Here is a 23,655-nt window from a genome sequence, read left to right on the forward strand (position 1 = left end):
CTACGAAGAAGTTTTCACAGGTTTCAAGGGGTTTTAGAAGGTGAACTATGCATCTCCCGCCCCTTCTCTGAGGGGATCCTTTTTCTCTTCAGTGGAGCTGCTACCGCGCCCTCTTCAAAAAAAGCATCAACGACTGTATCAAGAATCGAAAACCAGTTTGAGACATCAAAAGATTCAAAATATTGCCAAATATAACAAATCTAAGCAAAAGCCTGAAAACATAAAAGAAGACAACATATCCCATATGTTTGTATGACTTTAAGATAACGATTTTCATCCCCATTCCAAGAGCGCTGCAACTAGCGATACTGTTCATGCTGGCACATGTTCACTTTGTCTACCAAATCATGGCCAAGTTCAGATGAATTGCAAGGATTGTTTCCTCACATTCAAATAGGCAGTAGAGTGTATCATCTATCAGAAACAACGTTTAATAATCTCAAGCACAAAATCAACCAAATTTCATTCGCAGGCCAGTGAAATCTTATGCTTGAAATGCTCCCAAGACCTCATATAGTATCGAACCAACTAATGTAGTAGCAGAGCGAAAATCAAACACAAAATAGATAATAAAGAAGAGAAGAAATTGGGAGCCAGATAGGAGGAGAAAATAAAGGAGAGAAGAAAAGAATTATGGTTACACATGTAGTAAAACAAAAGGATTGAGAGAAGGGGAGAGAAAGAGAGAGGGGGGATATGAAATTGTGTGGAGTGCAAGCAAATGGAGAGAAGAAAGAGAGATACAGAGAAAGAAATGGAAGGCAATCAAAAAAACAGAGAGAATGAGAGGAAAATCATAAAAGTTAAATAACAAAAACAACACATAAAAAGTTTGGTAACCACGTTAAACTTATCATCATGATATCAATTTATTAAGCTTCACAACAATGTAAAAATCTCCATTAATAGTCACATGACATATATTCTCAACGCATGTCATGTGGTGGCATTATTAAACACATGCACATTAGAGAATAAAGAGAACTTGGAGGCTACAGAGAGTGAGGGTGAGAAGGAAGAAAAGGTGGAAAGTTATTATGGCAAAAAACTGGAAATAATAGAGGAAGGGAAGTGTCGATGCCTTGGGAGAAAGAGAGAGAGAGACAAGACAATGCTCTATTGAAGGCTAATCTTAATTGTAAAGGCCTATAACTCCAAGGTCCCTACATTTTTACCGAAAGCAGTCATTATTCACAGCCAAAGAAAACGTCCCAAAATTATAATTTCCTCGTAGTTATTTCACCACCAATATTCACCTAACCTTTACTCTGATAGAAGCCCTAAATTCCTATTTCCCTTTTGCCTCTAGAACACCTTAAAAAAAATCTATAACAAAGATTGCTACTGCCGTCCCAATGGTCCCATATCAAAAGGATTGCATGATTGTAGAAACATTCCACTGAATTTGGTTTGTCTCTTTGTGCCTCAGTTTTAATAATTGTTCTTATTACAACCTTCTTGAGTGTTGTACTTTTCATTACTTATTCTTTGCTAGATTGAATTTCTGCCACTGATTTCTAGTTGTAAGCGCTTGGCCAAGTTTGGTAGCTTCTTAAGGAAAACATCCTAGAGAGTTTGGATCCGATTATACAAGTGAATTGAGACAGAGAAAATGGACAAACCTCATTAAGCTAACTTAATCTTCAAAATACAAAGAAATACAAAAGAGGCTTGGCATGCTACCTGCAAGTGGACTTGATGCATGGTTCATTTCGTGGTTGTTCTGTCCAGCCTCCTCTGAACAAGGAGATCCAGAATAATTATTGTCTATCAACTTTGAAGACGTTCCTGCACACTTGTTCGGGGAAGGAGTGATGGACAAATAACAGAGTTCTCCCTATGACATATCCGAATCACTGACATCGTCTTTCTCCATTGTCAGAATATCAACTTCATAATCTTCAGCAGTGACATCAGATTCTTTGACCTGCAAACCACACATTTTTTTTCTTCTCAAAAACATCATGGAGCAAAACAAGGTTTTCAAAACTATCTATAGTTTTTCAACTCTTCATCCCTAGGATTCAGATCAAATTCATCTTTGCGTTCTACATATTCCATATTTTCTTCTAGCCCTTCAAAATCCGGAGCAAATGCACTCCATTTCTCAGCATACTCTGGAGACCAAACATACACCACACCACCCCATGAAACAGAGACAATAACAGAGCAAACGGGATGCCATGCCCAATCAATCAGCCCTTCCTTTGGACCATCAAGGATTCTCACGATATCTCCTGGTTGGTTCCATACGTAGATATCATGATCTTCTTTGCTAGCAGAGCCACTAATCACAAGCTCCCCATCATTGCTGAAACAAGCCGCTTTAAAATGTAATTGTTTAACAAGCTCTTGAAATTCCTTTGAAAGTCTTAAGCATTTGGATCCTACAACTTTCATCTTCTCAATGCCATGAAGCACATCAATGGTCTTCTTCAGTTCCTCAACAGCTCCAAGTTCATCTTTCAAAGGCAGAAGATTTTCATAGATCCTGATTGTTCGATCATATGAATTCGTGAGGAGGTACTGACCATTTCTACTGAACACAATGTTTCTGATAATAACACCTCCAGACACAGGGACCATGGCTTGTACTTGATTGCTTTTGTAATCTATTATAAGTATTTCACCATTGGAGTTACCCACATAAACCAGGTCTCCATACTTATTGAAGCATGCAGCAATTGCCGAAACACTAGTAAGTTTTTTGTGTGCTGAAGTCGAAACTTGTTTGCCCTTGTCCAGAACTATAACTGGAAGAAAAGTTCGGCTTCCAGTGTTTAAATCTACAATTGCAGGTGCAGATGACATTGAGACAGGGCATACCAAGAAAATGGATGGAACAGAAGAACGAGGATACAGATGAGCTTGCATCGGGGTTTCGGAAAGAATAATACGATTAATCTTCTTCCCACTCGAGACATCCCAAATTGTTAAGGACTTGTCAATAGCTGACACAAGAATTTGATGTCCATATTTGGACCAAGAGATGCTTGTTATCATAGAAGCACACTGTTCATCATGAAGCTCCTTTGCAATTACCAATTTCCCAAAATTCCAGATAATGCACCTTCCATCAGCACATCCCGCTGCCAAACAAATATTGAACATAACACTCAATTACTTCAAAATAACATAAACTCAAAGCAGATAAAACAAGTCATGGTTTCCTTAAACAGGATAAATAAATACAATCTTTAATCTCCATTGTACTAATCGACTCCAAATCCACCATGTTGTGGGCTTATTCTTCCCAGTTTAAATCACCAAATTTCAAAATTTCAAATATTTAGATATAATATTGAAGCACAGAAATTCCAATAGAAGTTGCAAAAGACATTGAAAACAAAAGTACAAACTACAAAATTAGAAAATCCAAAAAATCTATAAGATTTTCTTACCGGCAAGGAGAGTTCCCCGGCGATTGAAGGCGACACATTTCATGACCCCATTCTCCAGCTCCAGGACCTCCTCTACCCCCTCTGGAATACCTGCTTGCAATGGATTTTCGATGAAGTAGAAATATTACCACAAAACAAGAACACAAATTTGACAAAAAGAAAATCATTTCATCGAGTATTGGAGCTTCCATGTTCAGCCAAGTTTATACAACAAACTCATACGAGTAGTACTCAGATTCAGCGTCTGAGCTTAATTAGAAACCCTAAATAACGAAGAATGACATGGCACAGTAGCACACTCCATACCCAACAAGGCAACATAAACCCAAACCCTGAACCAGGTTTCCCTGAGAGCCCGGTTTGTAGCAAGTGGAGTTACGAAAATACCCATTCATAAAATTTTCACTTGTCGTTCCTTTTTGTACTATCATCTTTGGTTCTCTTATATACATGAATAAAATTATATACCATTAATAAAATATCTCAAAGTAAAAATAAAGAAAAAATGGATGAACATCAAGCAAAATACGAATTAAACCACTGAATCATAATAAAAGTGGGTTCGTTCAACTTGATAGGTGTATGTTGTGATTTCAAAAGAAATTGCACGATTTGATGATGACCAAAAGATTTAACAAAAGACAAATTTATAACTTAATTCGTATTGATATCAAATAATAAATTTGAATGATGTCGTTCTCGATTATCGAAAAGAAAACATGATTGATGGACCAGATTTATTTTAATATTATGATTGCTGAAATATATTCTTATCAATTAGACTCTTAAATCACATAACTTACTTGTAGATATTTAGATTTGCAAACATATCGCCATCTCTAATTCACAAACAAGAAAGTTTGAATTTTTAATTTTTAGTTTTCTTACTCTTTCAAGTTTTTATTCCATTTAAACATAATTATTAATTACAATTTATTTATTTACACTCAAATTTCACTTTTGTATGTGACAATGCAAATTCTAATCTCTAATCACAAATAAAAATCATCATTTGTAACCACAAAAAGATAACAATAACAATTTTATAGAATCAATGTCAATCAAGATCCGATCGGTCTTAGAAAAAGAGATATTTACCTTGCATAGTCAACTTCATTGGCATCAGTGTTGCTTGAACCCTTTAAGAAGTCGCCTTTTGCATAGTAGGGATTGATGATTGAAATCTAAAAATTTGCGATTCTTATAATTGATATAGATTTTGACATTTAGGGTTTTTCGTCAAAACTTTGGGGTTTTTTTGAGATTTAGGAATTTTTGACAGAGATAATGATTGTTTGATGAACACTTTGGTAAGTACTAACTTAATATATACAAAAATTAAACGCCGTCACGTGCAACACACGAGATTATTTTGTGTACATTGTACGCTTCGTGAGTTTTTTTGTGAATAATTTTGGTAATTACTTACTCGATATATACATAAAATAAACACCGTTACATTAATTGCACTATATTAATTTTGTATTATATCGTAACATTTTTTTAACAATGATTTTATCACCAATGCCATATAGTGGTTAAAATAGCATGAGATTAATCTATTCCTTGCCAATATTTAATTCATAGAATTATGTCAAGAAAAAAGTGTACATACTAAATACTAACATTTTCAAAGATTTAGCAACTTAAGGATTAGCTGTCAAATTGTATCAACTCATAATTCCAGTATACCCAGAATTCCAGTATACCGAGCTAAGATCAATTATCGAGCTTAACAGTTAAAAACTTAAAATTTTAATGACTCATGTACATATACACTAGACTGATCGATTTGAACCGGTCGATTTATCGATTTAATCATTTGAACTGGTTAGTCTGACTGGTTCTCTCAGATAATTTTGATTCCTCAAATTCGTCTATATGCCATAGACCGAACTGGATAGATGACTGATCACCAATCCGACCAGCCAGTCCAATTTTCAACTCACCTACTGCCTTCCTTTTTTTCTAACCAATATTTCCACATCTCAATTTAGGGACGTGATTAGGAAAAAAAAAATGGGTTTACTCACAGTACACTTAATTATGAAAAAAAAAAAAAAAAAAAAACTTAACATGGTGAAATGAGACGAATAGAAGAGGGATCAAAAACAAGAATACCATCGATTAGCAACCACAAATGGCTCAATTCCTGTGACTTAGTCATACAGTTAGCTTATATAATATAAAACTTAAGTACCAAGCATCCAACGAGAATCCCTCTAAACAAGTACCAAAATGTTTAACAAATGATATGGACATGCATAAGCTGCCCATCTAAGTACATTATAATGTTATGAAACAGAAACATTATCTACTTGTACACCATTATTTATTGTTATCCAGGTAATTGCAATTTTGTTTTTGGAGTTTGATAACATGCTAGACCGGCTCTAAGGGCGTTATCAATCAGAGTCATCGTCTTCATATTCACCATTTCCCAAATCCTGGCTAGCTGCAATTTTGTTCTTTGCTTTTGATGATCTTGACGTTGTTTTCCCAGGTTTCGAAGGTTTCCTGAAGGTGCCCTGCAATTCCAGCCCCTTCTCTGAGGGTTTCCTTTTTCTCTTCAACCGTGTTGCTCCCGTGTCCTCTGCAAAAAAATTGTCAATAACTTAGTCGAACCAGGGACCAGGAAAGTATGACAAAGTATTCTAAGTCTAGGTCAATGTAGTCACTTCGTTATCCATAGAATGGAAACAATTTATTTTCCCAAACAAAGATAGATTACAATGGTTCAAGTGATCTAAAACAGTAAAAACATCATAGTTACTTCCCTTAAAACCTGAAAGCTAGGACATTCATGCTCTATTGTTCCTCACTTCATGGCAAGACCATTCCCTAAGAAGCACAGGCCTTCTTCGAGACATAAAGAGGATCCTCCCAAACTTCTAAAATCTTTACCAAAGCAAAACAGAAATCCTAAAGGCAACAGAACCAAAATAAAATCCATAGAATCTGATAAAGTTGTTGTTAAATTGATATGAGCTCATTAATCTTCTTGGGTCTGTTGCTAAAATCACCATCAATCTCTTAAGACATCCACTGTATATAAAGTAGTTCCCCTCAACCTTGTTAGCAGAACCATCCATCCTAAAAAGTAAAAACAATAAGGTGACCATGATGATGGCTTACTCTACATTTTCAGAGTCACTCACAAGGGAATGCACTGCTTCTGATGAGAGGTTTTTTGATTAAAGTTGACGCAGTTAACAAAGAGGGAACAGATGAATAAATGCAAAGATTAAAGTAATCTAGAGTTTTATTCGGGAACTTAAAGAGTCTTATACAGCTAGGCATACCACATATGTCTTAATTTATTATTTTTCGACTCAGGAATTGCTAGGACAGTTTTAATGAGTCCCTTCAATTTTTCTAAGTAGCATGTTTCAGCATTCCTACATTTACTGCATTTCAAATTACTCTCATTAGATATCTACCTTTCTTCGCTATTTTACTCTACTTCGTCAATAACAATCAACATGCAAATCAGATTTATGCTCAATTGCTCATTCATGCCCTATATTTCTTATTTTCGGAAGCCCGGACATCTCACCACTTATCTTAAGTTCTTAGCATACTAACCTAAATCTCCAATTTCCCACCATTTTTATCCTTAATGCTCACTATTTAAAACCCCCCCAAAAAATGTAGCAATTCCACTTTTCTCAATTTAATTCACCACCAATCTTTGCCTCTTTACCCCAATAAACCCTAAATTCCTAAATCTCTGTCTTTAGAACATCTTAAGAAGTCCTACACCCAAACATTTCTACTGCTGCATCTATCAAAAGTACTGCATGATTATAGAATCACTCCACTGGCTAGAATAGCTTCTTTTTTTCCCCCCTTCTTTGCTTCCTCTTATGATTTGCATTGTGGAGGTGGGGCATAGGAAGGGGGAGATTGGAACTCTTAGTGCTTGAACTATAACAGGTTTCTGATAAAATTTCTTGACAGTTGTACTTTTCCATACTTCATCACTAGACTGAATATTTTGTTTCAGCAACTGAAACTAGTTGTAAGTTCCTATTGAGGTTGGCAGTTTCCTGAGGAGGAATTGTTAGGAAGGTCCAACCCAATTGGCCAATTACATGAATGAAATAAGAGACAAGGACACGGACACGGACACGGACACGGACAAAACTCATTAAGCTAACAACTATATATATCCATACTAGATTGGAATTTGCTCTGAACAATGATTAGAAATATTATAAGAAGCTTGCCATGTTACCTTCAAGTAGACTTGTTGCACGGTTCATTGCCTGGTCATCCTGTCCAGCCTCAGAAAAGGGAGATCCAGAATGATTACTGTCCAACAATTTCAAAGAAATTCCTACAAACTTGTCTTGATGCTCTGGAATGTCAGGGCAAGAGCTGGCAGGCAAATAGCAGAGTTCTTCATGTGACATATCAGAATCACTGAAATCATCGTTGTCCATTGTCATGATATCAATTTCATCATCTTCATCAACATCCGACTCTTTAACCTGCAAAACCATACGTTCTTCCTTGTTTAAGAAACATTATGAAAAATAAAGTTTTCCAAACTATCTATAGTTTTTCACCTTTTCATCTCTAGGATTCAGATCAAATTCATCCTCCTGTTCTACATATTCCTCATTTTCCTCAAGCTCTTTGAAAGCAAATGCACTCCAGTTCTCAGTATACTCTTTAGACCAACTATAAACCACGCCACCCCAAGAATGAAAGAAACAGAGACAATGACAGGGTCAACAGGATGCCATGCCAAATCAATCAATGCTTCCTTTGGACCATCAAGTATTTTCACGAGACGGCCAAGTCTATCCCATATGTAGATCTTATGCTCTCCTTTGCTAGCAGAGCCACTAATAACCCACTCCCCATCACCACTGAAACAAGGCGCTTTCCAATGCATCTTTGTAATAGAATCTTGAAATTCCCTGAAAAGAACTAAGCATTTTGATCCTACACCCTTCATCTTCTCAATGACATCTGGCTCGTCAATGGTCTTTTTCAGGTCGTCAAGAGATCTAAGTCCGCCTTTCAGAGGCAGAAGATTTTCATAGATCCTGATTGTTCGATCATTTGAATTTGTGAGGAGATATTGACCATTTCTGCTGAACACAATATTTTTTATAACAGCACCTCCAGAAATCGGGACCACAGCAAGAACTTGATTGATTTTGTGATCTACTATAAGTATTTCACCTTTGGAGTTACCCACATAAACCAGATCACCGTACTTGTTGAAGCATGCAGCAGTGGGTGTCAAAGGAGGAGAAACTCCATCTGCAATTTTATTGCGTGATGGAGCCGAGGCACCATCTTCCAAGTCAGGAACTGTAACTGGAAGCAAAGTTGTGCTTCCTATGTTCAAGTCTACAATCATGGGTGCAGATGAAAGTGGGCATGCCAGGCAAATAGATGGAGCAGCCGAACCCCAAAGTGTTAATGACTTGTCAGCAGCTGATACAAGGATACGATGTCCGTACTTCGACCAGCATACAATTGTTATGGCAGCAGCACAGTCTTTATCCTGAAGCTGCTTTGCAACTACCCTCGTTTCAAAATCCCACATAATGCACCTTCCATCAGCACATCCAGCTGGAACAAATCAATGAAGGATAAAACACGAACATGGAATAAATAAATTTATAAGATTATTTTTAAAAACACTAATTAAAAGGTCATTGAATGAATCACGCTACAATGATTTTAAAATCATGATTTTAAGATGGATCACCATTGTTAATACACATCATTAGCTAATCCAAAGGAAGAATCCAAAAACTAAAAAGAAGACATCCTTCCTGGTTTATCATGATTTTGTGCACAAAAGATGCTGAAAGGATATTAGTGAAAACAATAGGCTGATTCACAATCACAAATCAATAACGGGTCCATACCCCAAACACAGAAAGTTATATATTGGCACAAGAAATTACAGATTTTTTACTGATCCAAAATATATGTGTGTAACCGATAAGAAAACAGTCCCACAGACTGAGACCAACTTCAAAACTCAAGTATGCCAACAATTTACCTTCTAGGTCTCTTTTGAAGATAAATAATTAAGAGCTATAAACATGAAAGAAGATAAATTTCCAGATTAATTGCTACAATGATACAGAAAACAACACCCAGATAGAGTATGTTATCAGATGTTCTTACCAGCGAGTAGCATGCCACGGCGATTAAAGGCCACGCATTTCATGACCCCACTCTCCAGGGCCAGGAATTCATCTATCACCTCCGGGAAATCCCCTTGCAGGGGATCTACAATAAAACACACGAATTACCACAATATAAGCGAAAATTCCAAAAAATTATCGTACAAAAAAGGTATATATAACTATGCAGAGAGATTGAGAGTCACCAATTATCGGAACGTTCATTTTCTTCAGAACCAAAGAAACACAAACTCTATATAAGCGTGTGTTTGGACTCGGAAACTGAGCTTAATCGGAAATCGCAAGAACAACTAAGGAAAACAAAACAAAGAGAAGAAAGATCACAACGCCGAACCCAAACCCTGGCTCTCTGTTTGTCACAAAAACCCAGGCAAGTTCAACTGGCAAGTTCAACTGGATAGAGACCCGGCCCGTTTGGATGCTCAGTTACCAAAAAAATACCCTTGTCCGAAATTTTTACCCTCCATGTCCACACTGTACTTGTTACTTTTTGTTATTTGCTTACTTTTGATGCATGGAAAATGAAATAAGGAAATACTCAAAAGGATATTAGAACACCTCCCAACCCTCAAACCCTCCGAGACTTGGACTGTCATTTCGTGAGAGATTGCACAGTTATATGTATAATTAATGAATCAAATTATATAATTAATATTTTAATATATATATATATATAAAAATGTAAAGGGTCAACTTGATTCACTGAATTTTTTTTAAAATAATTTGATCAATCAATTAATTTGACGATCGATTCAGTTTCTACGGTTATTTTGAAAACTCCCAAGCGAAATATGGGAAAAAATGATAATGTTATCTAAGTTGGTGAGAAAAAACTATTATTTAAATTTATGGTAGGAGAATATAATTACGCAAATTAAAGATTGAAATTTGATAATGGATATGACATTTTGCCTGTTTGATAAGCTATTTTTGATAACTATATATATGTTGGTCATTAGTATATATGGTTGGTGCCAACCAAATAGCCATTTCAGGGCAGCAATACTGTGAGGCAATTAACAGGTAATTAGCACATATCGTTTGGTGCCAACCAAACAACCATATATGCTGCTCATCATCGATTTCGAATACATTGTCCTAATTCTTTTGCTTATGGGCTGGTCACGGTATTGATCAAATTAGTTATTCTAATATGGGCCTATCAAGCTTAAGTTTTTTAGTGGGCCTTTTGGTCTGGTTGGTTTAGCTGTATTAATATTTTAATTTATCTTTATTTAAAAAATTTAATTTTTTTTCTTTTGCATTTATTTGTATTTGTTATAACTAAAATACACAATTCACATGCACGTAATTTTTTTGAAACAAAGGTTTGGAGAGGGGATAAGATTCAAATCCACAACCTAATAGGTGGGTAATCATTTACACGCAATATGATTGTCGCTAAACTAATGACCCACTTGACACATGCACGTAATTTGTCACAGAATATTACATATATACATTATTAGTAAAAATTGAACCACACACTACTAACTATTTAAACAAAATATCGACTATTACCACGTATATGCTACTAATAAGAGGTGACTTGATTGACAATCATTGGTTAGACATATGTATCCAAAATTCAATTTCAATAGAAAATATATTTCTCAATGATATTAAAAAAAAAGAACACATATACGCTATTGATAAAATTTTATTGTCAAACCAACCTTTATCTCTAAAACTTGATAAACAAAAGAATCAGCAAAATTAACTCATATATAAAATAATAGATGAATGGTAAATTATAGAGAAACGGTAACGCACATAAATTGAGATCGAGGCGATTAATTTATTGTCCTTTATAATGAATTAACAAATTTATCTCAAATTATTATAAAAAAACACTCAATGACTAGGGCTCGGCGTCGGATTGGGCCGGATCAGATTGAGAATATGAGCCAATAAAACTCAGGTTTCGGGTCTTGACTTTTTTTTAAAAAAATAGATATTACTTACAATTCATTAATGCAATAATTGTACTTTAATTTTTATACAATTGAACAATATTTTATAGAGGGTGAAATATATAAGTATTATGTATATATATATATATATATATATACACTGTCTGTGTATGTGTGTATTATGGAGTCCAGGCCGCGTAAGGGGTCGGGCCGGGCTGTCCAGACCCGATCTATTTCGGGTAGGGCCTTGAGCAAAATCGTGACCGTTATCAGGTTAATCAGAGACTAAATTAGTAAATTGTCTTTAATGGATTTCCAAGTCAGCATTCTTTGCAACGTCTCCTCGCAGAAATCTAGGTGACGTGGCTATTGAATGACGTCATCTCTCGTTAATCCACTGAATACTTGTATGCTTTCTTTGGGCCACAGAAATCTAAGACAGGTTTTTGCCTTTTTGGTGCTCTACGGTGGAACACTGTAACGCTGTAATTCGTCCAGATCTTATAGATTCTCTCTCTCAATTGGTAAGTTCTGCAAATGAAAATTCTCGTTTATTTATGATCAGTATATATGGTCTCTTTGTCTAGTTTTGACTCTGGTGAGCATGTCTAATAGCGATTTTAGGTCTTTCTCTTCTTGATTGTAATTATTGACATTTGATGGAGCATATATTCAATCTGTTGAACACTCTTGGCTGATTTATAAGTGATTTTTCCGGTGAAAATTTATGTATTGTGCATAGAGTCGACTTGCTTGAATTGTTTGATTTAAGCCGTGTAGACGTGATCAATAGCAGTATTTCCAATTTAAGCAAAAATCTCAGAAGGAGATTCATGGTGGGTTAGTTTTTACGAACTTATTGCCTAAATGTTTGGAGTGATGAGGTTTCAGCTCAAAACCTTGTTAATTTTGATTGGTTTTGGTGAACCATCATGATGGGCATTGGAAAAGATTTGAGAGCTGTATCCTACTCCTTGCTAAGGAAGAAGGTTTCCAGATGAGGCATATGAAAAATTTATAGATTTAATTTTGAATCCTGTTCGAGCCATGTGATGTTCATCAATAATAATGAAAAAACATCCACCTTTATTGGTATTATGGGTGTTATATGAAGTTTTACCTTAATTACAGGGGTAAAGGTTAAGTTGAATGTTGATTGGGATTGTTAACTGTTTTGCTTCTTGAATTCCTCTGAGATTTTTGGTTTTTCTCGAAAACTATCTCTGTGGTTCCATGTATCTTCTTCTTGGTTTCTTACTTCTTGTCGGTGAATGAAAATATGGTCTGTGTGACGTTGATCTTGTAACCAATCATGATTAACTGGGATTTAAGGTTCATTGAATTGCATGTCTCAATGGAGTTATTTCTTCGCTGTGTCTTTCATGGAAGGCGATATGTACGATTTTCGCACCACACTCATCCTTGTCACAATTCATGATATGTACTATGAGAGTGTTTAAAACATTATGGAATCTTGATCATTTTCTTTTTTTTCAATGTCGATTCAATAGGAGAAATGGCTGACCAGATTAAAGCAGCTATGCCAGAAGCTTCTTTTGAGTTCGAACTTCTAGAAAGGGATCCTGACCACCTTAGAACTGTTGTTGCTATGCCTAACCAGACTAGGCCATTGATTGACCATGCATCTTTGAAACTTAAGCACAGGATTGGTCGAGGCCCCTTTGGTGATGTTTGGTTGGCAACTCATCATCAGTCAGCTGATGATTTTTATGAGTATCATGAAGTGGCTGTGAAAATGTTACATCCATTGAGGGATGATCACGCCCAAACATTTGTGGATAGGTTCGAAGAATTATTTTTCAAGTGCCGAGAAATCCAAGGTGTTTGTTGGCTGCATGGTATCTCAATTATTAATGGGAAGGTGACTCTTACCAGAACTTAGCCTTTTATGTGTAAATGTGGTTACTTTTTGAAAGTGCAATTTATGTTTATTTTGTCTTTTTTGATAGATCGGCATTGCCATGAAATTCTATGAGGGCTCATTGGACGATAGAATTGCTTGGTTGAAAGGGGGCAAACTTCAATTGTCTCATGTTTTAAGGTGATGTTACGAGGATAAATTTTTTATTGTGTTAAGTTGGTATAATAGAATAGAATATTTGTCAGAAGATGTAATGTTTTCAGATATGGGATCGATTTGGCAAAAGCAATCCAAGCACTGCACTCGGTTCGTTTTCTTGTGCTGAACCTTAAACCTTCTAATTTCCTTCTTGATGAGCATGATCAACTGATCCTGGGAGATTTCGGGATTCCTTATCTACTTCGTGGGATTCCACTTCTTGATTCTGATATGGTTCTTAGACTTGGAACTCCTAACTACATGGCTCCAGAGCAGTGGGAACCGGAAGTTAGGGGTCCTATATCTTTTGAAGCTGATGCATGGGGTTTTGGATGTAGCGTAATAGAGATGTTGACTGGTGTGAAACCCTGGTTTGGGTGATCACTGGAAGAAATATATCAGACAGTTGTTATAAGAAAAGAGAAACCTGATATTCCGAGCGGTCTGCCTCCTGCATTGGAGAATGTTATTAAGGGTTGCTTTGAATATGATATTCGGAATCGACCTCAGATGGCTGATATTTTGCTTGCATTTGAAAGGTATCTCCACAACTGTTGGTCTTATGATGTATTAATCCAATTAAAATCTTCATGAATTGGTGTCATACTGTTCCTTTACTGTGGGCTGCATTTTTTTTAAATTTATTTAATTTTCTGTAGCTGTACTAACTCGGTAACTCCTGAAACCTGAATTTTCCATTTGTGATCGCTCCTATCTTTTCAAATTCAATGAATCTTATGCCCAATGCAGGTTCTCAAAGCCAAAGTCTGAGCTACTCACCATTAGGCTAGAAATTAGGATCATGGCCTCATGTAACCTATTCCCCCTGGCCCAACCCCAAACACCAGCTCAACCAAGAATGAAAAGAAATGTCCTACTTCTCCTTTATCATTCTCTTGTAGTTAACTTCTCTAGTCCTTTCTTATGATCTTGTTATTTGGTTATATATTTTCTCATCGTTAAGGAAATGCAGTCTTTAACTGAATTGTGTCCTCTACTTCTTAAACCAATGACTGAACCTGGTATATACTAATAGCATAACTACGTTTTAAATTTTTTTATTCTCAATTTCTGGCTCATACATTATGCTGTGACGTCCAAAGTGTGGTGGTGACATGAAATAAAATCGTGTTGGCCGTCATTATGATATTATTTGCAATTATCTCTCAAGGGATAAAGTTGGTTCTGAATAATATTCTAGTTTAATACTGGTTGCCGATCTTTTGCTATGCTCTTTTCCCAACAGTCTTGCAAGATATTGATTGAGGGACTAAATGATTGATCCTGTGATAATTCGTTTTCTCTGAAATTAGAAGTTTCAGGCTACATGACTATGCTAGTTGTTACCCTATTTCAAGAGCCATCTCCATATCTGTAATAGTTGTATACTTTTATACATGCATTCTTTCTTTCTATACTTACCAACTTGTAGCATAATATGCATCAATATCTGCTGTGTAGGATTGTCAAGAACATAAGTGCTCTTTGGCATGGTATAAGACGTTTGCACGTAATTGTCTTCTTGTAATTTGTGAGCAAGTTACTTAATGTTTATTACACCTAATATTGGTGGGTACTGAATGTTCATTCTATAATCATGACCCTCCAGTGGCTTCATAGGTTTACTTAGTAGTTAGTAGTTACCTACTTGCCTTCTCTCGTAAATTCTCTGTTTTCATGTAACTTGTTGGTAATATCTGGCACGGTTCAATAGAATATGATTCTGAATAATTCTAATAAGTCATTGCGATTTGCGAGAACATAATTTCAAGTATTATTGGCATAATGCCTTGCGCATTCATGTTTCCACTTATTTTTGCTTACGATTAGCTTATAGCTTTGGCTTTTTGTTAAGCCAACCGGTCTACTGTTGACCATACTGTAGTGAGCAACAAAGATCTCGGAATATGTTTCAAAATGCTAATGTCCTGTAGCCAGCAGGCCCAGCACTTCTATTTCGTTTCAGTAACAAGTTCACTAGTCATGACGTACAGGAATCGAAGCACATGTCAATCTGATTGCCATTCTACTTATTTTGTGGGTTTCATCTCTGATAAGTTGCTACTGAACTTGCAGCTCTCAGACTGCTGTTTTTAGTGATGGAGGATGGAGTGGACTAGGAAGTAGAGGACTTACAGAAAGGTCAAATGGCAAGGGTTATACTGCCTGGTACCTCTTAAAAGATCGTCTTCAAGTGGGCGATATGGTCCGTTCAAGAAAGCCTCTCAATGGATGCAAACCACAGACCCCAGTCATCCCCGAAGGAATTGTGGTTGGTTTGGATATTTGTGCTGATAAAAGTGATTTTGTTCTGGTGAAGATCTCCAGATTGCACAATCCTTTAAGAGTGCAGGCATCGACACTTGAGAGGGTCACATCTGGGTTTTCAGCTGGGGATTGGGTGTGCTTGAAGGAGGAAAAAAGCAAGCACTCTCCCCTGGGCATTATACATTCCGTGCAGCGAGATGGAAGTGCAACAGTTGCATTCCTTGGGTTAGAGTGTTAGACACTCTCTGGACAGGAAATTCTTCCGAACTTGAAATGGCCAAAGCTTATTATGTGGGGCAGTTTGTGAGGCTGAAAGCAAATGTGTTCACTCCCCGATTTGAGTGGCCTCGCAAGAGGGGACGAGCTTGGGCCACAGGTAGGATTTCAGAAATACTACCTAATGGGTGTCTTGTGGTAAAATTTCCTGGGATGCTTGTATTTGGAGAAGAGCCCAACTTCTTCTTAGCAGATCCTGCTGAAGTCGAACAGGTGTCTTTCGATACTTGTGCTGGGGTGGTAGGGAAGTATCAGCATGTTGAAGATTTTCACTGGGCTTTGAGGCCATTTGCTATTACATTGAGCTTATATGCAGCTGTTAAACTTAGCATATCTATTGGCCGAAATGTAAATGCAAAACTGAAGAAGGGTCGCCGAAATAGAGGATATTGATGTTGATGTTGATGTTGATGTTGATGTTGATGTTGATGGGAGTGGAGATAATTGCAATGATGCTGAGGGGAATGAAGATGATAAAAGTGGGGATGATAGCAGTGACGGTGATGGCTTGGGTGACATTGGTAGTGATGAAGATTTTAAAGAGGTCTATGAATCAGATAATGAGGACATACTACTATTTGAAGATGATGGTGACAATGGCATTAGGAGAAGTATGGTTGCAAATCCAAAGTTCAATCCTAAGGTTACTTCAGAAAAGTTGATGCAGTGAGTACTGATGCGGATCGAGTCAACAGTGGCAGTGTCTTTCGATCAAAGATGCCCATGAAAAGATCTATGATGCGAGGGGGTGGAAGTGGTGGTGGAATTGTCATGACCGAGAGCCATACAATGCCAATGGATTTGAGTTTTGGTGGATCATGCAGCCCTGGAAAAAGAACAAAATCAAGTGCTAGGAGGATGTCAAACACTATTCTTACAATTCAAGGTGCAACATCCAAAGCTAGGTACACTACCATGCTGAATGCAACTCAGGAATCAATAACGAAAGCAAGGAGGTAGTCATATTAGTGATAATATTAGGGTCGTGCTAACTAGATTAGTAAATATCTATTGGATATGTTTTTGGTGGACTTAGCATCTGAATATGTTTTGGACTTACGTATGACAATCATCTGACATCTAGATAATGTTGTTTTGGACTTGCTTCTATGAAACAAATATGATATGGTGAATTAATATAAAGGTCTATTATGGTGGAATTTTAATCTTTATGGTGGAGTTCTTTTGATTTGTTTTGTTAAGGTGCAGAATTTTGACATGTTTTGTTACAAAAAAAATTTCCACGTGGCATTTTTTCCACATCAGCCTTTGACTTAGTGGTCAACATGCCAGGTGTAATGTTTGACTGCCCGTTTTTGTGAAAATCTGCCCAGGTGATGAAATTGAAACAAAACTAAACTTTGAGTGACTGAGTTGGAACAATATGAAATTGAGTGACTGAGTTGGAACAAAGAGTATCTTTGAGTGATGAAAAGTTCCATTAACTCTTATAAACACCCCTAAAGTTTGATATAGTTTCATAAACACCCTTGCGTACATATGTATATACATCAATATTTATGTAGATCGTACGGTACCTGGGAAGTCGGTATTAATTATTAATGGGTAATTATATATAACCAAAGACCACGCCGAAAATCTTCATTGGTTTCTGCACTTGGATTCTGCACTGATGAAGTTCTTGATGAAAAGTGACTCTGTCTCCAACTTGAAGGTTGTTTGCTCGAACAAAAGCAACCCAATTCCTAGAGAGAACTGGCTTCAAGTAATTTTTCTTGCGAACCAAACAACGAAAGCTCCAAAGCTTGCCATTTGCATCAATGACTTGTAGATCCATCCCACGACGATTCACACCCATGGATATTGCCAGAGATTTTAGGCTCTTTGCAGGAACCAACAATCTCTTCTCTACGTCCGTCTTTTTTAACAACTTAGAGAACAAGATTGCCATATCTAATACTACTACTACACAAGATTGCTAATATGTGCTCAGAGATTGGTGAGTTAGCACGGTCTCCTCTTATTAACAGCCTTTTTATAGCCTTCATGCATACTTTACCATGAATAATATTATTGGTTATACTTTACCATGAATAATGTCATTGTCGACACAAATTAGTGGGTGATATATAATATTATAAATATTTCATCTGCACGTCCCTCACCCCGTAGTCAAAAAGGTCGTATTATCTTCCACTAACAGTAGTACTTATTATGAGAGTACGTGGAAAGAGAGGCGATTATCCCTTAGCATGCTTAATATAAGAAATTCTTTGCCATGGGTACTATTCTCACGAATCTAGCATTGGAAGTTACTGAGTAGGCTGTGTTTAAAAGATAACATAATGTGGACTTTTTCTTAGTTCATTGAAGCCAAATGATCGAATATCTAAAGTGATTCCAATCCACTTGAATTTGTCCCCTCTAGCCACGCATGTTCACCACTTCACCATTGGATTTAGATTTTTAAAATCATTTTCTATCCAATCAATTATAAAAAGAAACAGGCTCAATCTAAATTAAACCGAATCAATTACTTTAGTATTGGCTCAATTTAAAACAATGACTAGCATATACATATTCTGCTCCTGAACAGCCAACTATATGATGAGAACAATCTTTAATCCCGGCCAATATAATCATTCTACACAGTTTTCAAGCAATCCGGATCACACACTTAAGTGTGGGAATTGGCTAAAAAAATGATTAAAATTGTAGTTGACGCGAATTTTAAGTCTCTTATAAATAAAAGTTTTAAGGGGTTTTTTTTTAAACAGTTTATAGCCACGAGAAAGAGAAAAATAACTAGTGAGAGAGCCTTCCTTGAGAGAGAAATTTTGCTCCTTTCGTAAGGTGTTACAGCCATGAGAGAGAAAAATAGAGCATTACTTGCGTATTTTTGATTGTGTTGCTTACTTTCACATGATGAAAATCAAATTAGATCCTAGAGTCATAAAAAGAAAAAGAAAAAGAAAACAGTATCCCTTGAACTTTCTTGAGATTGTTGGTCTTCCAATAATTGTTAGTTTTTGGTTAGATTCTCGCGAATCTAACATGGTAAGAGTCTCATCCCATACGTCCGTAACATCTTTGGATTTTAAAAGATAAGACAAACACATGCACATGTGACGATTAGTCAAAAAACCAAAGTGAAGGGAAAATTAAACAAACATGCATAAGTGCACTCCACCATACATGCGAATATATATATATATACAAGCTGAGGTACAGACAGATACCTATGTATAAATTCTATACCACGATTCTTTGTCGACCCAATTTAAATTAAACATTCAACAGCACATCCTTAAATTAAATTAAATTTAATAGACCGGAAAAGCCTCACCCCGTAGTTTAAAAGGTAGTACATTCCTCACCTAACAATAGTAGTTATTATGAGAGTGGAAAACAAGCCGATCATCCCTTAGCATATATACTTATATAAGAAATCCTTTGCTTTCGGTCCAATCCTCACGAATCTAACATGGTAACATATATAATAATGGGGGACTTTTCTTAGTTTAATGAAGTTAAATGAATATCTAAACATACATTAATAACTGCCAAATACATATACATACATACATACATACATATAGATTTGGGTCAAAGATGTTGGATAATAGATTCCATGTGCTAGTGTTTTTTTTTTTTGTAGATTTAGATAATGGAAAGCATCTGGTTAAGTTTCCAGTAAATTATTGAATGTTACTATTGTGAGAATTAACTGTCCATTGCTTTGTAAGAAATGTTTCAAAAGGTAAGTAATAATATCATGAATGTTAAGAATTTATGTTTTAGTCCATTTGAGGCGCTTTATATATCTTTGCAGCTTTGATGATAACACTTTAACTCTTGATTTACTAGTTTTTAATCTGTCACTAATTGTGCTGTTGGGACCTAAGTTGGACATAATACTTTTCCTGCCTGGTAGAGCGAGTCGATTTGTTGGTATAAACTTCAGTTACAAATGTAAATTGTTGGTAGCTCACGACGTATTAAAGCTAGCTCTTCAGTCCCCCTAATTTATCACTTTTTTTTTTTTTATGATTCTTTGATCGAGATTGTTCTCGCCATGGCATTGTGAAGATTACTTTTCGAGGGTGGATTTTCATGCAAGAATAAATGAAAAATAAATTAGAAGGCTTCAAGCTTGAGTACTACTGCTGCTTCTCATCTTCCGAACCAAGCAACAGTGTCTTGTCTGGCTTCAAGATTCAAATTTTCGAATAACTTTTAACTGGGACCATTCTAGTGCTTACGTAAACATGGTTAACATTCATGAAATATCAATCACTCATCACTCATGAACATGGCTAAAATTCATATATATATATATATATATATATATATATATATATAAATTCTTCAGTAAAACGTTGTTTTAACTAAAATAATGAATTGAACATATCGAAATGACTCAGATTAAAACTACTTTAGGATTTAAGATATAATTTTTAAAGTTTAATATTTAGGGTCTTACTGCATGTTTATAGTTTATGATTTTGTAGAAATTTAAAATTAAAGATTTAGAGTTTAGGATTGTTAAATCAACTACTTTTAATCTAAACATTCATCACATCTTGAAAGCAAATTAAGGTTCCTATTTGAAGGACATGCTTACTAGAGAAGAAAACATCCACCATCTCTATTCTTAACCACCTTTTTCCCTCCACTCATTACATCCCTGGCATTCTCTTTAGTAAGTGCTAATTAGATTTAGCACCTCACAACCCAACATACTATTTTTTTTAACAGTCCCCTTGGAGTGATGATTTTTGAACTTGATGTAGTATTTTTGATACATAGTTAAAGCTATATATATATATATAGCATCCCATTTAATATTCTCAATAGAGTTACTACTCTAAAGGGATAATGCTTTATAATGCGCAAACAAGCAAACATCCAAGCTTGACTAAATAGAGGGACAGAGGGAGTTACCTTGATGATTAACTCACTAACTAATGGGATGTCCATTTAAGTATTACATAGAGTTTAGTGTCAATTTAAGTATTAGCCAACGAGATAATCACGGTGGGGCAACTATAGTGCTTATGATTGAGCCTTAAACAATTGAAAGAATACCTTCCATGAAATGTGTCAATTTCTTAATTGAAATGGCCCTGGTTCATATTTCAACATGTCCGAACAAAAGCAAGGCAACCCTTTAAGAGAACTGGCTTCAAGAATCAAGTCATTCTTCTTGCGAACAAACAAATAAAATACAAGAGTGGGTCCAAAAATGTAATGTAATGTGTATACATAGAACTGATAGAAGTGCTACTCTTTTTTCACATCTATTAGAAGATGCTTTTTCACATCTATTAGAAGATGCTTTATTTTAAGACGTATTTGGCTGAAATGAATTGTGGTACGCATTCCTTTATGCAACAATATCTAGTAATTTAAATAGAAACAGTAAGAGAAGTACACTACAGTCTCTTTTAATAGAGACACCAAAAAAATGAAAGAAAGTAAAGCACCCGCTAAAAGTTGACTTAATTAGGTATTATTAAACATTGAAATGCAGAGTTACAACAAACACATAATTCATATATACTTTTATTTTTATTTTTATGACACACAGACTCGACTTATTCTTATATATATATTTTTTAAAAGGAAAATATGCATATTAAACTTATAAACACCCCTGAAGTTTGATATAGTTTCACAAACACCCATGCGTACATATGTATATACATCAATATTTATGTAGATCGTACCGGGGAAGTTGGTATTAATTATTAATGGGTAATTATATATAACCAAAGACTACGCAGAAAATCTTCATTGGTTTCTCCACTTGGATTCTACACTGACGAAGTTCCTGATGAAAAGTGACTCTGTCTCCAACTTGAAGGTTGTTTGCTCGAACAAAAGCAACCCAATTCCTAGAGAGAACTGGCTTCAAGTAATTTTTCTTGCGAACCAAACAACGAAAGCTCCAAAGCTTGCCATTTGCATCGATGACTTGTAGATCCATCCCACGATGATTCACACCCATGGATATTGACAGAGATTTTAAGCTCTTTGCAGGAACCAACAATCTCTTCTCTACGTCGGTCTTTTTTAGCAACTTAGAGAACAAGATTGCCATATCTAATACTACTACGACACAAGATTGCTAATATGTGCTCAAAGATTGTTGAGTTTGCACGGTCTCTTCTTATTAACAGCCTTTTTATAGCCTTCATGCATACTTTACCATGAATAATATCATTGGTTATACAACGATGTCATTGTCGACCCAAATTAGTGGGTGATATATAATATTATAAATATTTCAATTTTCAAGTCCTTTTGCATGTGCACGTCCCTCACCCCGTAGTCAAAAAGGTGGTACATTCTTCAACTAACAGTAGTACTTATTATGAGAGTACGTGGAAAAAGAGCCGATTATCCCTTAGCGTACCATTCTCACGAACCTAACATGGTAAGAATCTCCCACATCTTCGGAAGTTAATGAGTAGGCTGTGTTTAAAAGGTCTCATATATGATAATGGGGAACTTTTCTTAATTAGTTTATTGAAGCCAAATGGTCGAATATCTAAAGTGATTCCAATCCACTTGAATTTGTCCCCTCTAGCCACGCATGTTCACCACTGGATTGAGATTTTTAAATTCATTTTCTATCCAATCAATTGTAAAAAGAAACAGGCTCAGTCTAAATTAAACGGAATCAATTACTGTAGTATTAGCTCAATTTAACACAGACTAGCATATATATATTCTGCTCCTGAACAACCAGCTATATCATGAGAACAATCTTTAATCCTGGCCAATAAAATCATTCTACACAGTTTTCAAGCAATCCGGATCACACACTTAAGTGTGGGATTTGGCTAAAAAAAAAAAGACTAAAATTGTAGTTGACGCGAATTTTGAGTCTCTTATAAATAAAAGTTTTAATGGGGGTTTTTTTAAAAAGTTTATAACCACAAGAAAGAAAAATAAATAGTGAGAGAGCCTTCCTTGAGAGAGAAATTTTGATCCTTTCATAAGATGTTACAGCCACGAGAGAGAAAAATAGAGTGTTACTTGCGTATTTTTGATTGTATTGCATACTTTCACATGATGAAAATCAAATTAGATCCTAGAGTTATAAAAAGAAAAAGAAAGCAGTCTCCCTTGAACTTTCTTGAGATTGTTGGTCTTCCAATAATCATATTGTTCGTTTTTGGTTAGATTCTCGCGAATCTAACATGGTAAGAGTCTCCTGCCATGCGTCCGTAACATCTTTGGAAGATAATGATTAGCCTTTTTTTAAAAGATAAGACAAACACAGGCACATGTGACGATTAGTCAAAAAACCAAAGTGAAGGGAAAGCTATGACAAAGTACAATTAAACAAACATGCATAAATGCACTCCACCATATATGCGAAATATATATATATATACACACACACAAGTTGAGGTACAGAAAGATACACCACGATTCTTTGTCGACCCAATTTAAATTAAAAATTCAACTGCACATCCTTCCTTAAATTAAATTTAATAGACTGGAAAAGCCTTACCCCGTAGTTTAAAAGGTAGTATATTCCTCACCTAACAATAGTAGTTATTATG

At 35.7% G+C, this 23,655-nt stretch overlaps 3 pseudogenes; 1 reads left to right on the plus strand and 2 right to left on the minus strand.

The window, feature by feature from the left end:
* Nucleotides 1-5,678, minus strand: LOC119991401 (annotated as a pseudogene).
* Nucleotides 5,529-10,049, minus strand: LOC119990494 (annotated as a pseudogene).
* A 1,819-nt stretch (nucleotides 10,050-11,868) lies between these two features.
* Nucleotides 11,869-17,306, plus strand: LOC119991672 (annotated as a pseudogene).
* Nucleotides 17,307-23,655: the final 6,349 nt, after the last annotated feature.

This window comes from Tripterygium wilfordii, chromosome 22, assembly GCF_013401445.1.
Source record: "Tripterygium wilfordii isolate XIE 37 chromosome 22, ASM1340144v1, whole genome shotgun sequence".
Lineage (NCBI taxonomy): Eukaryota > Viridiplantae > Streptophyta > Magnoliopsida > Celastrales > Celastraceae > Tripterygium > Tripterygium wilfordii.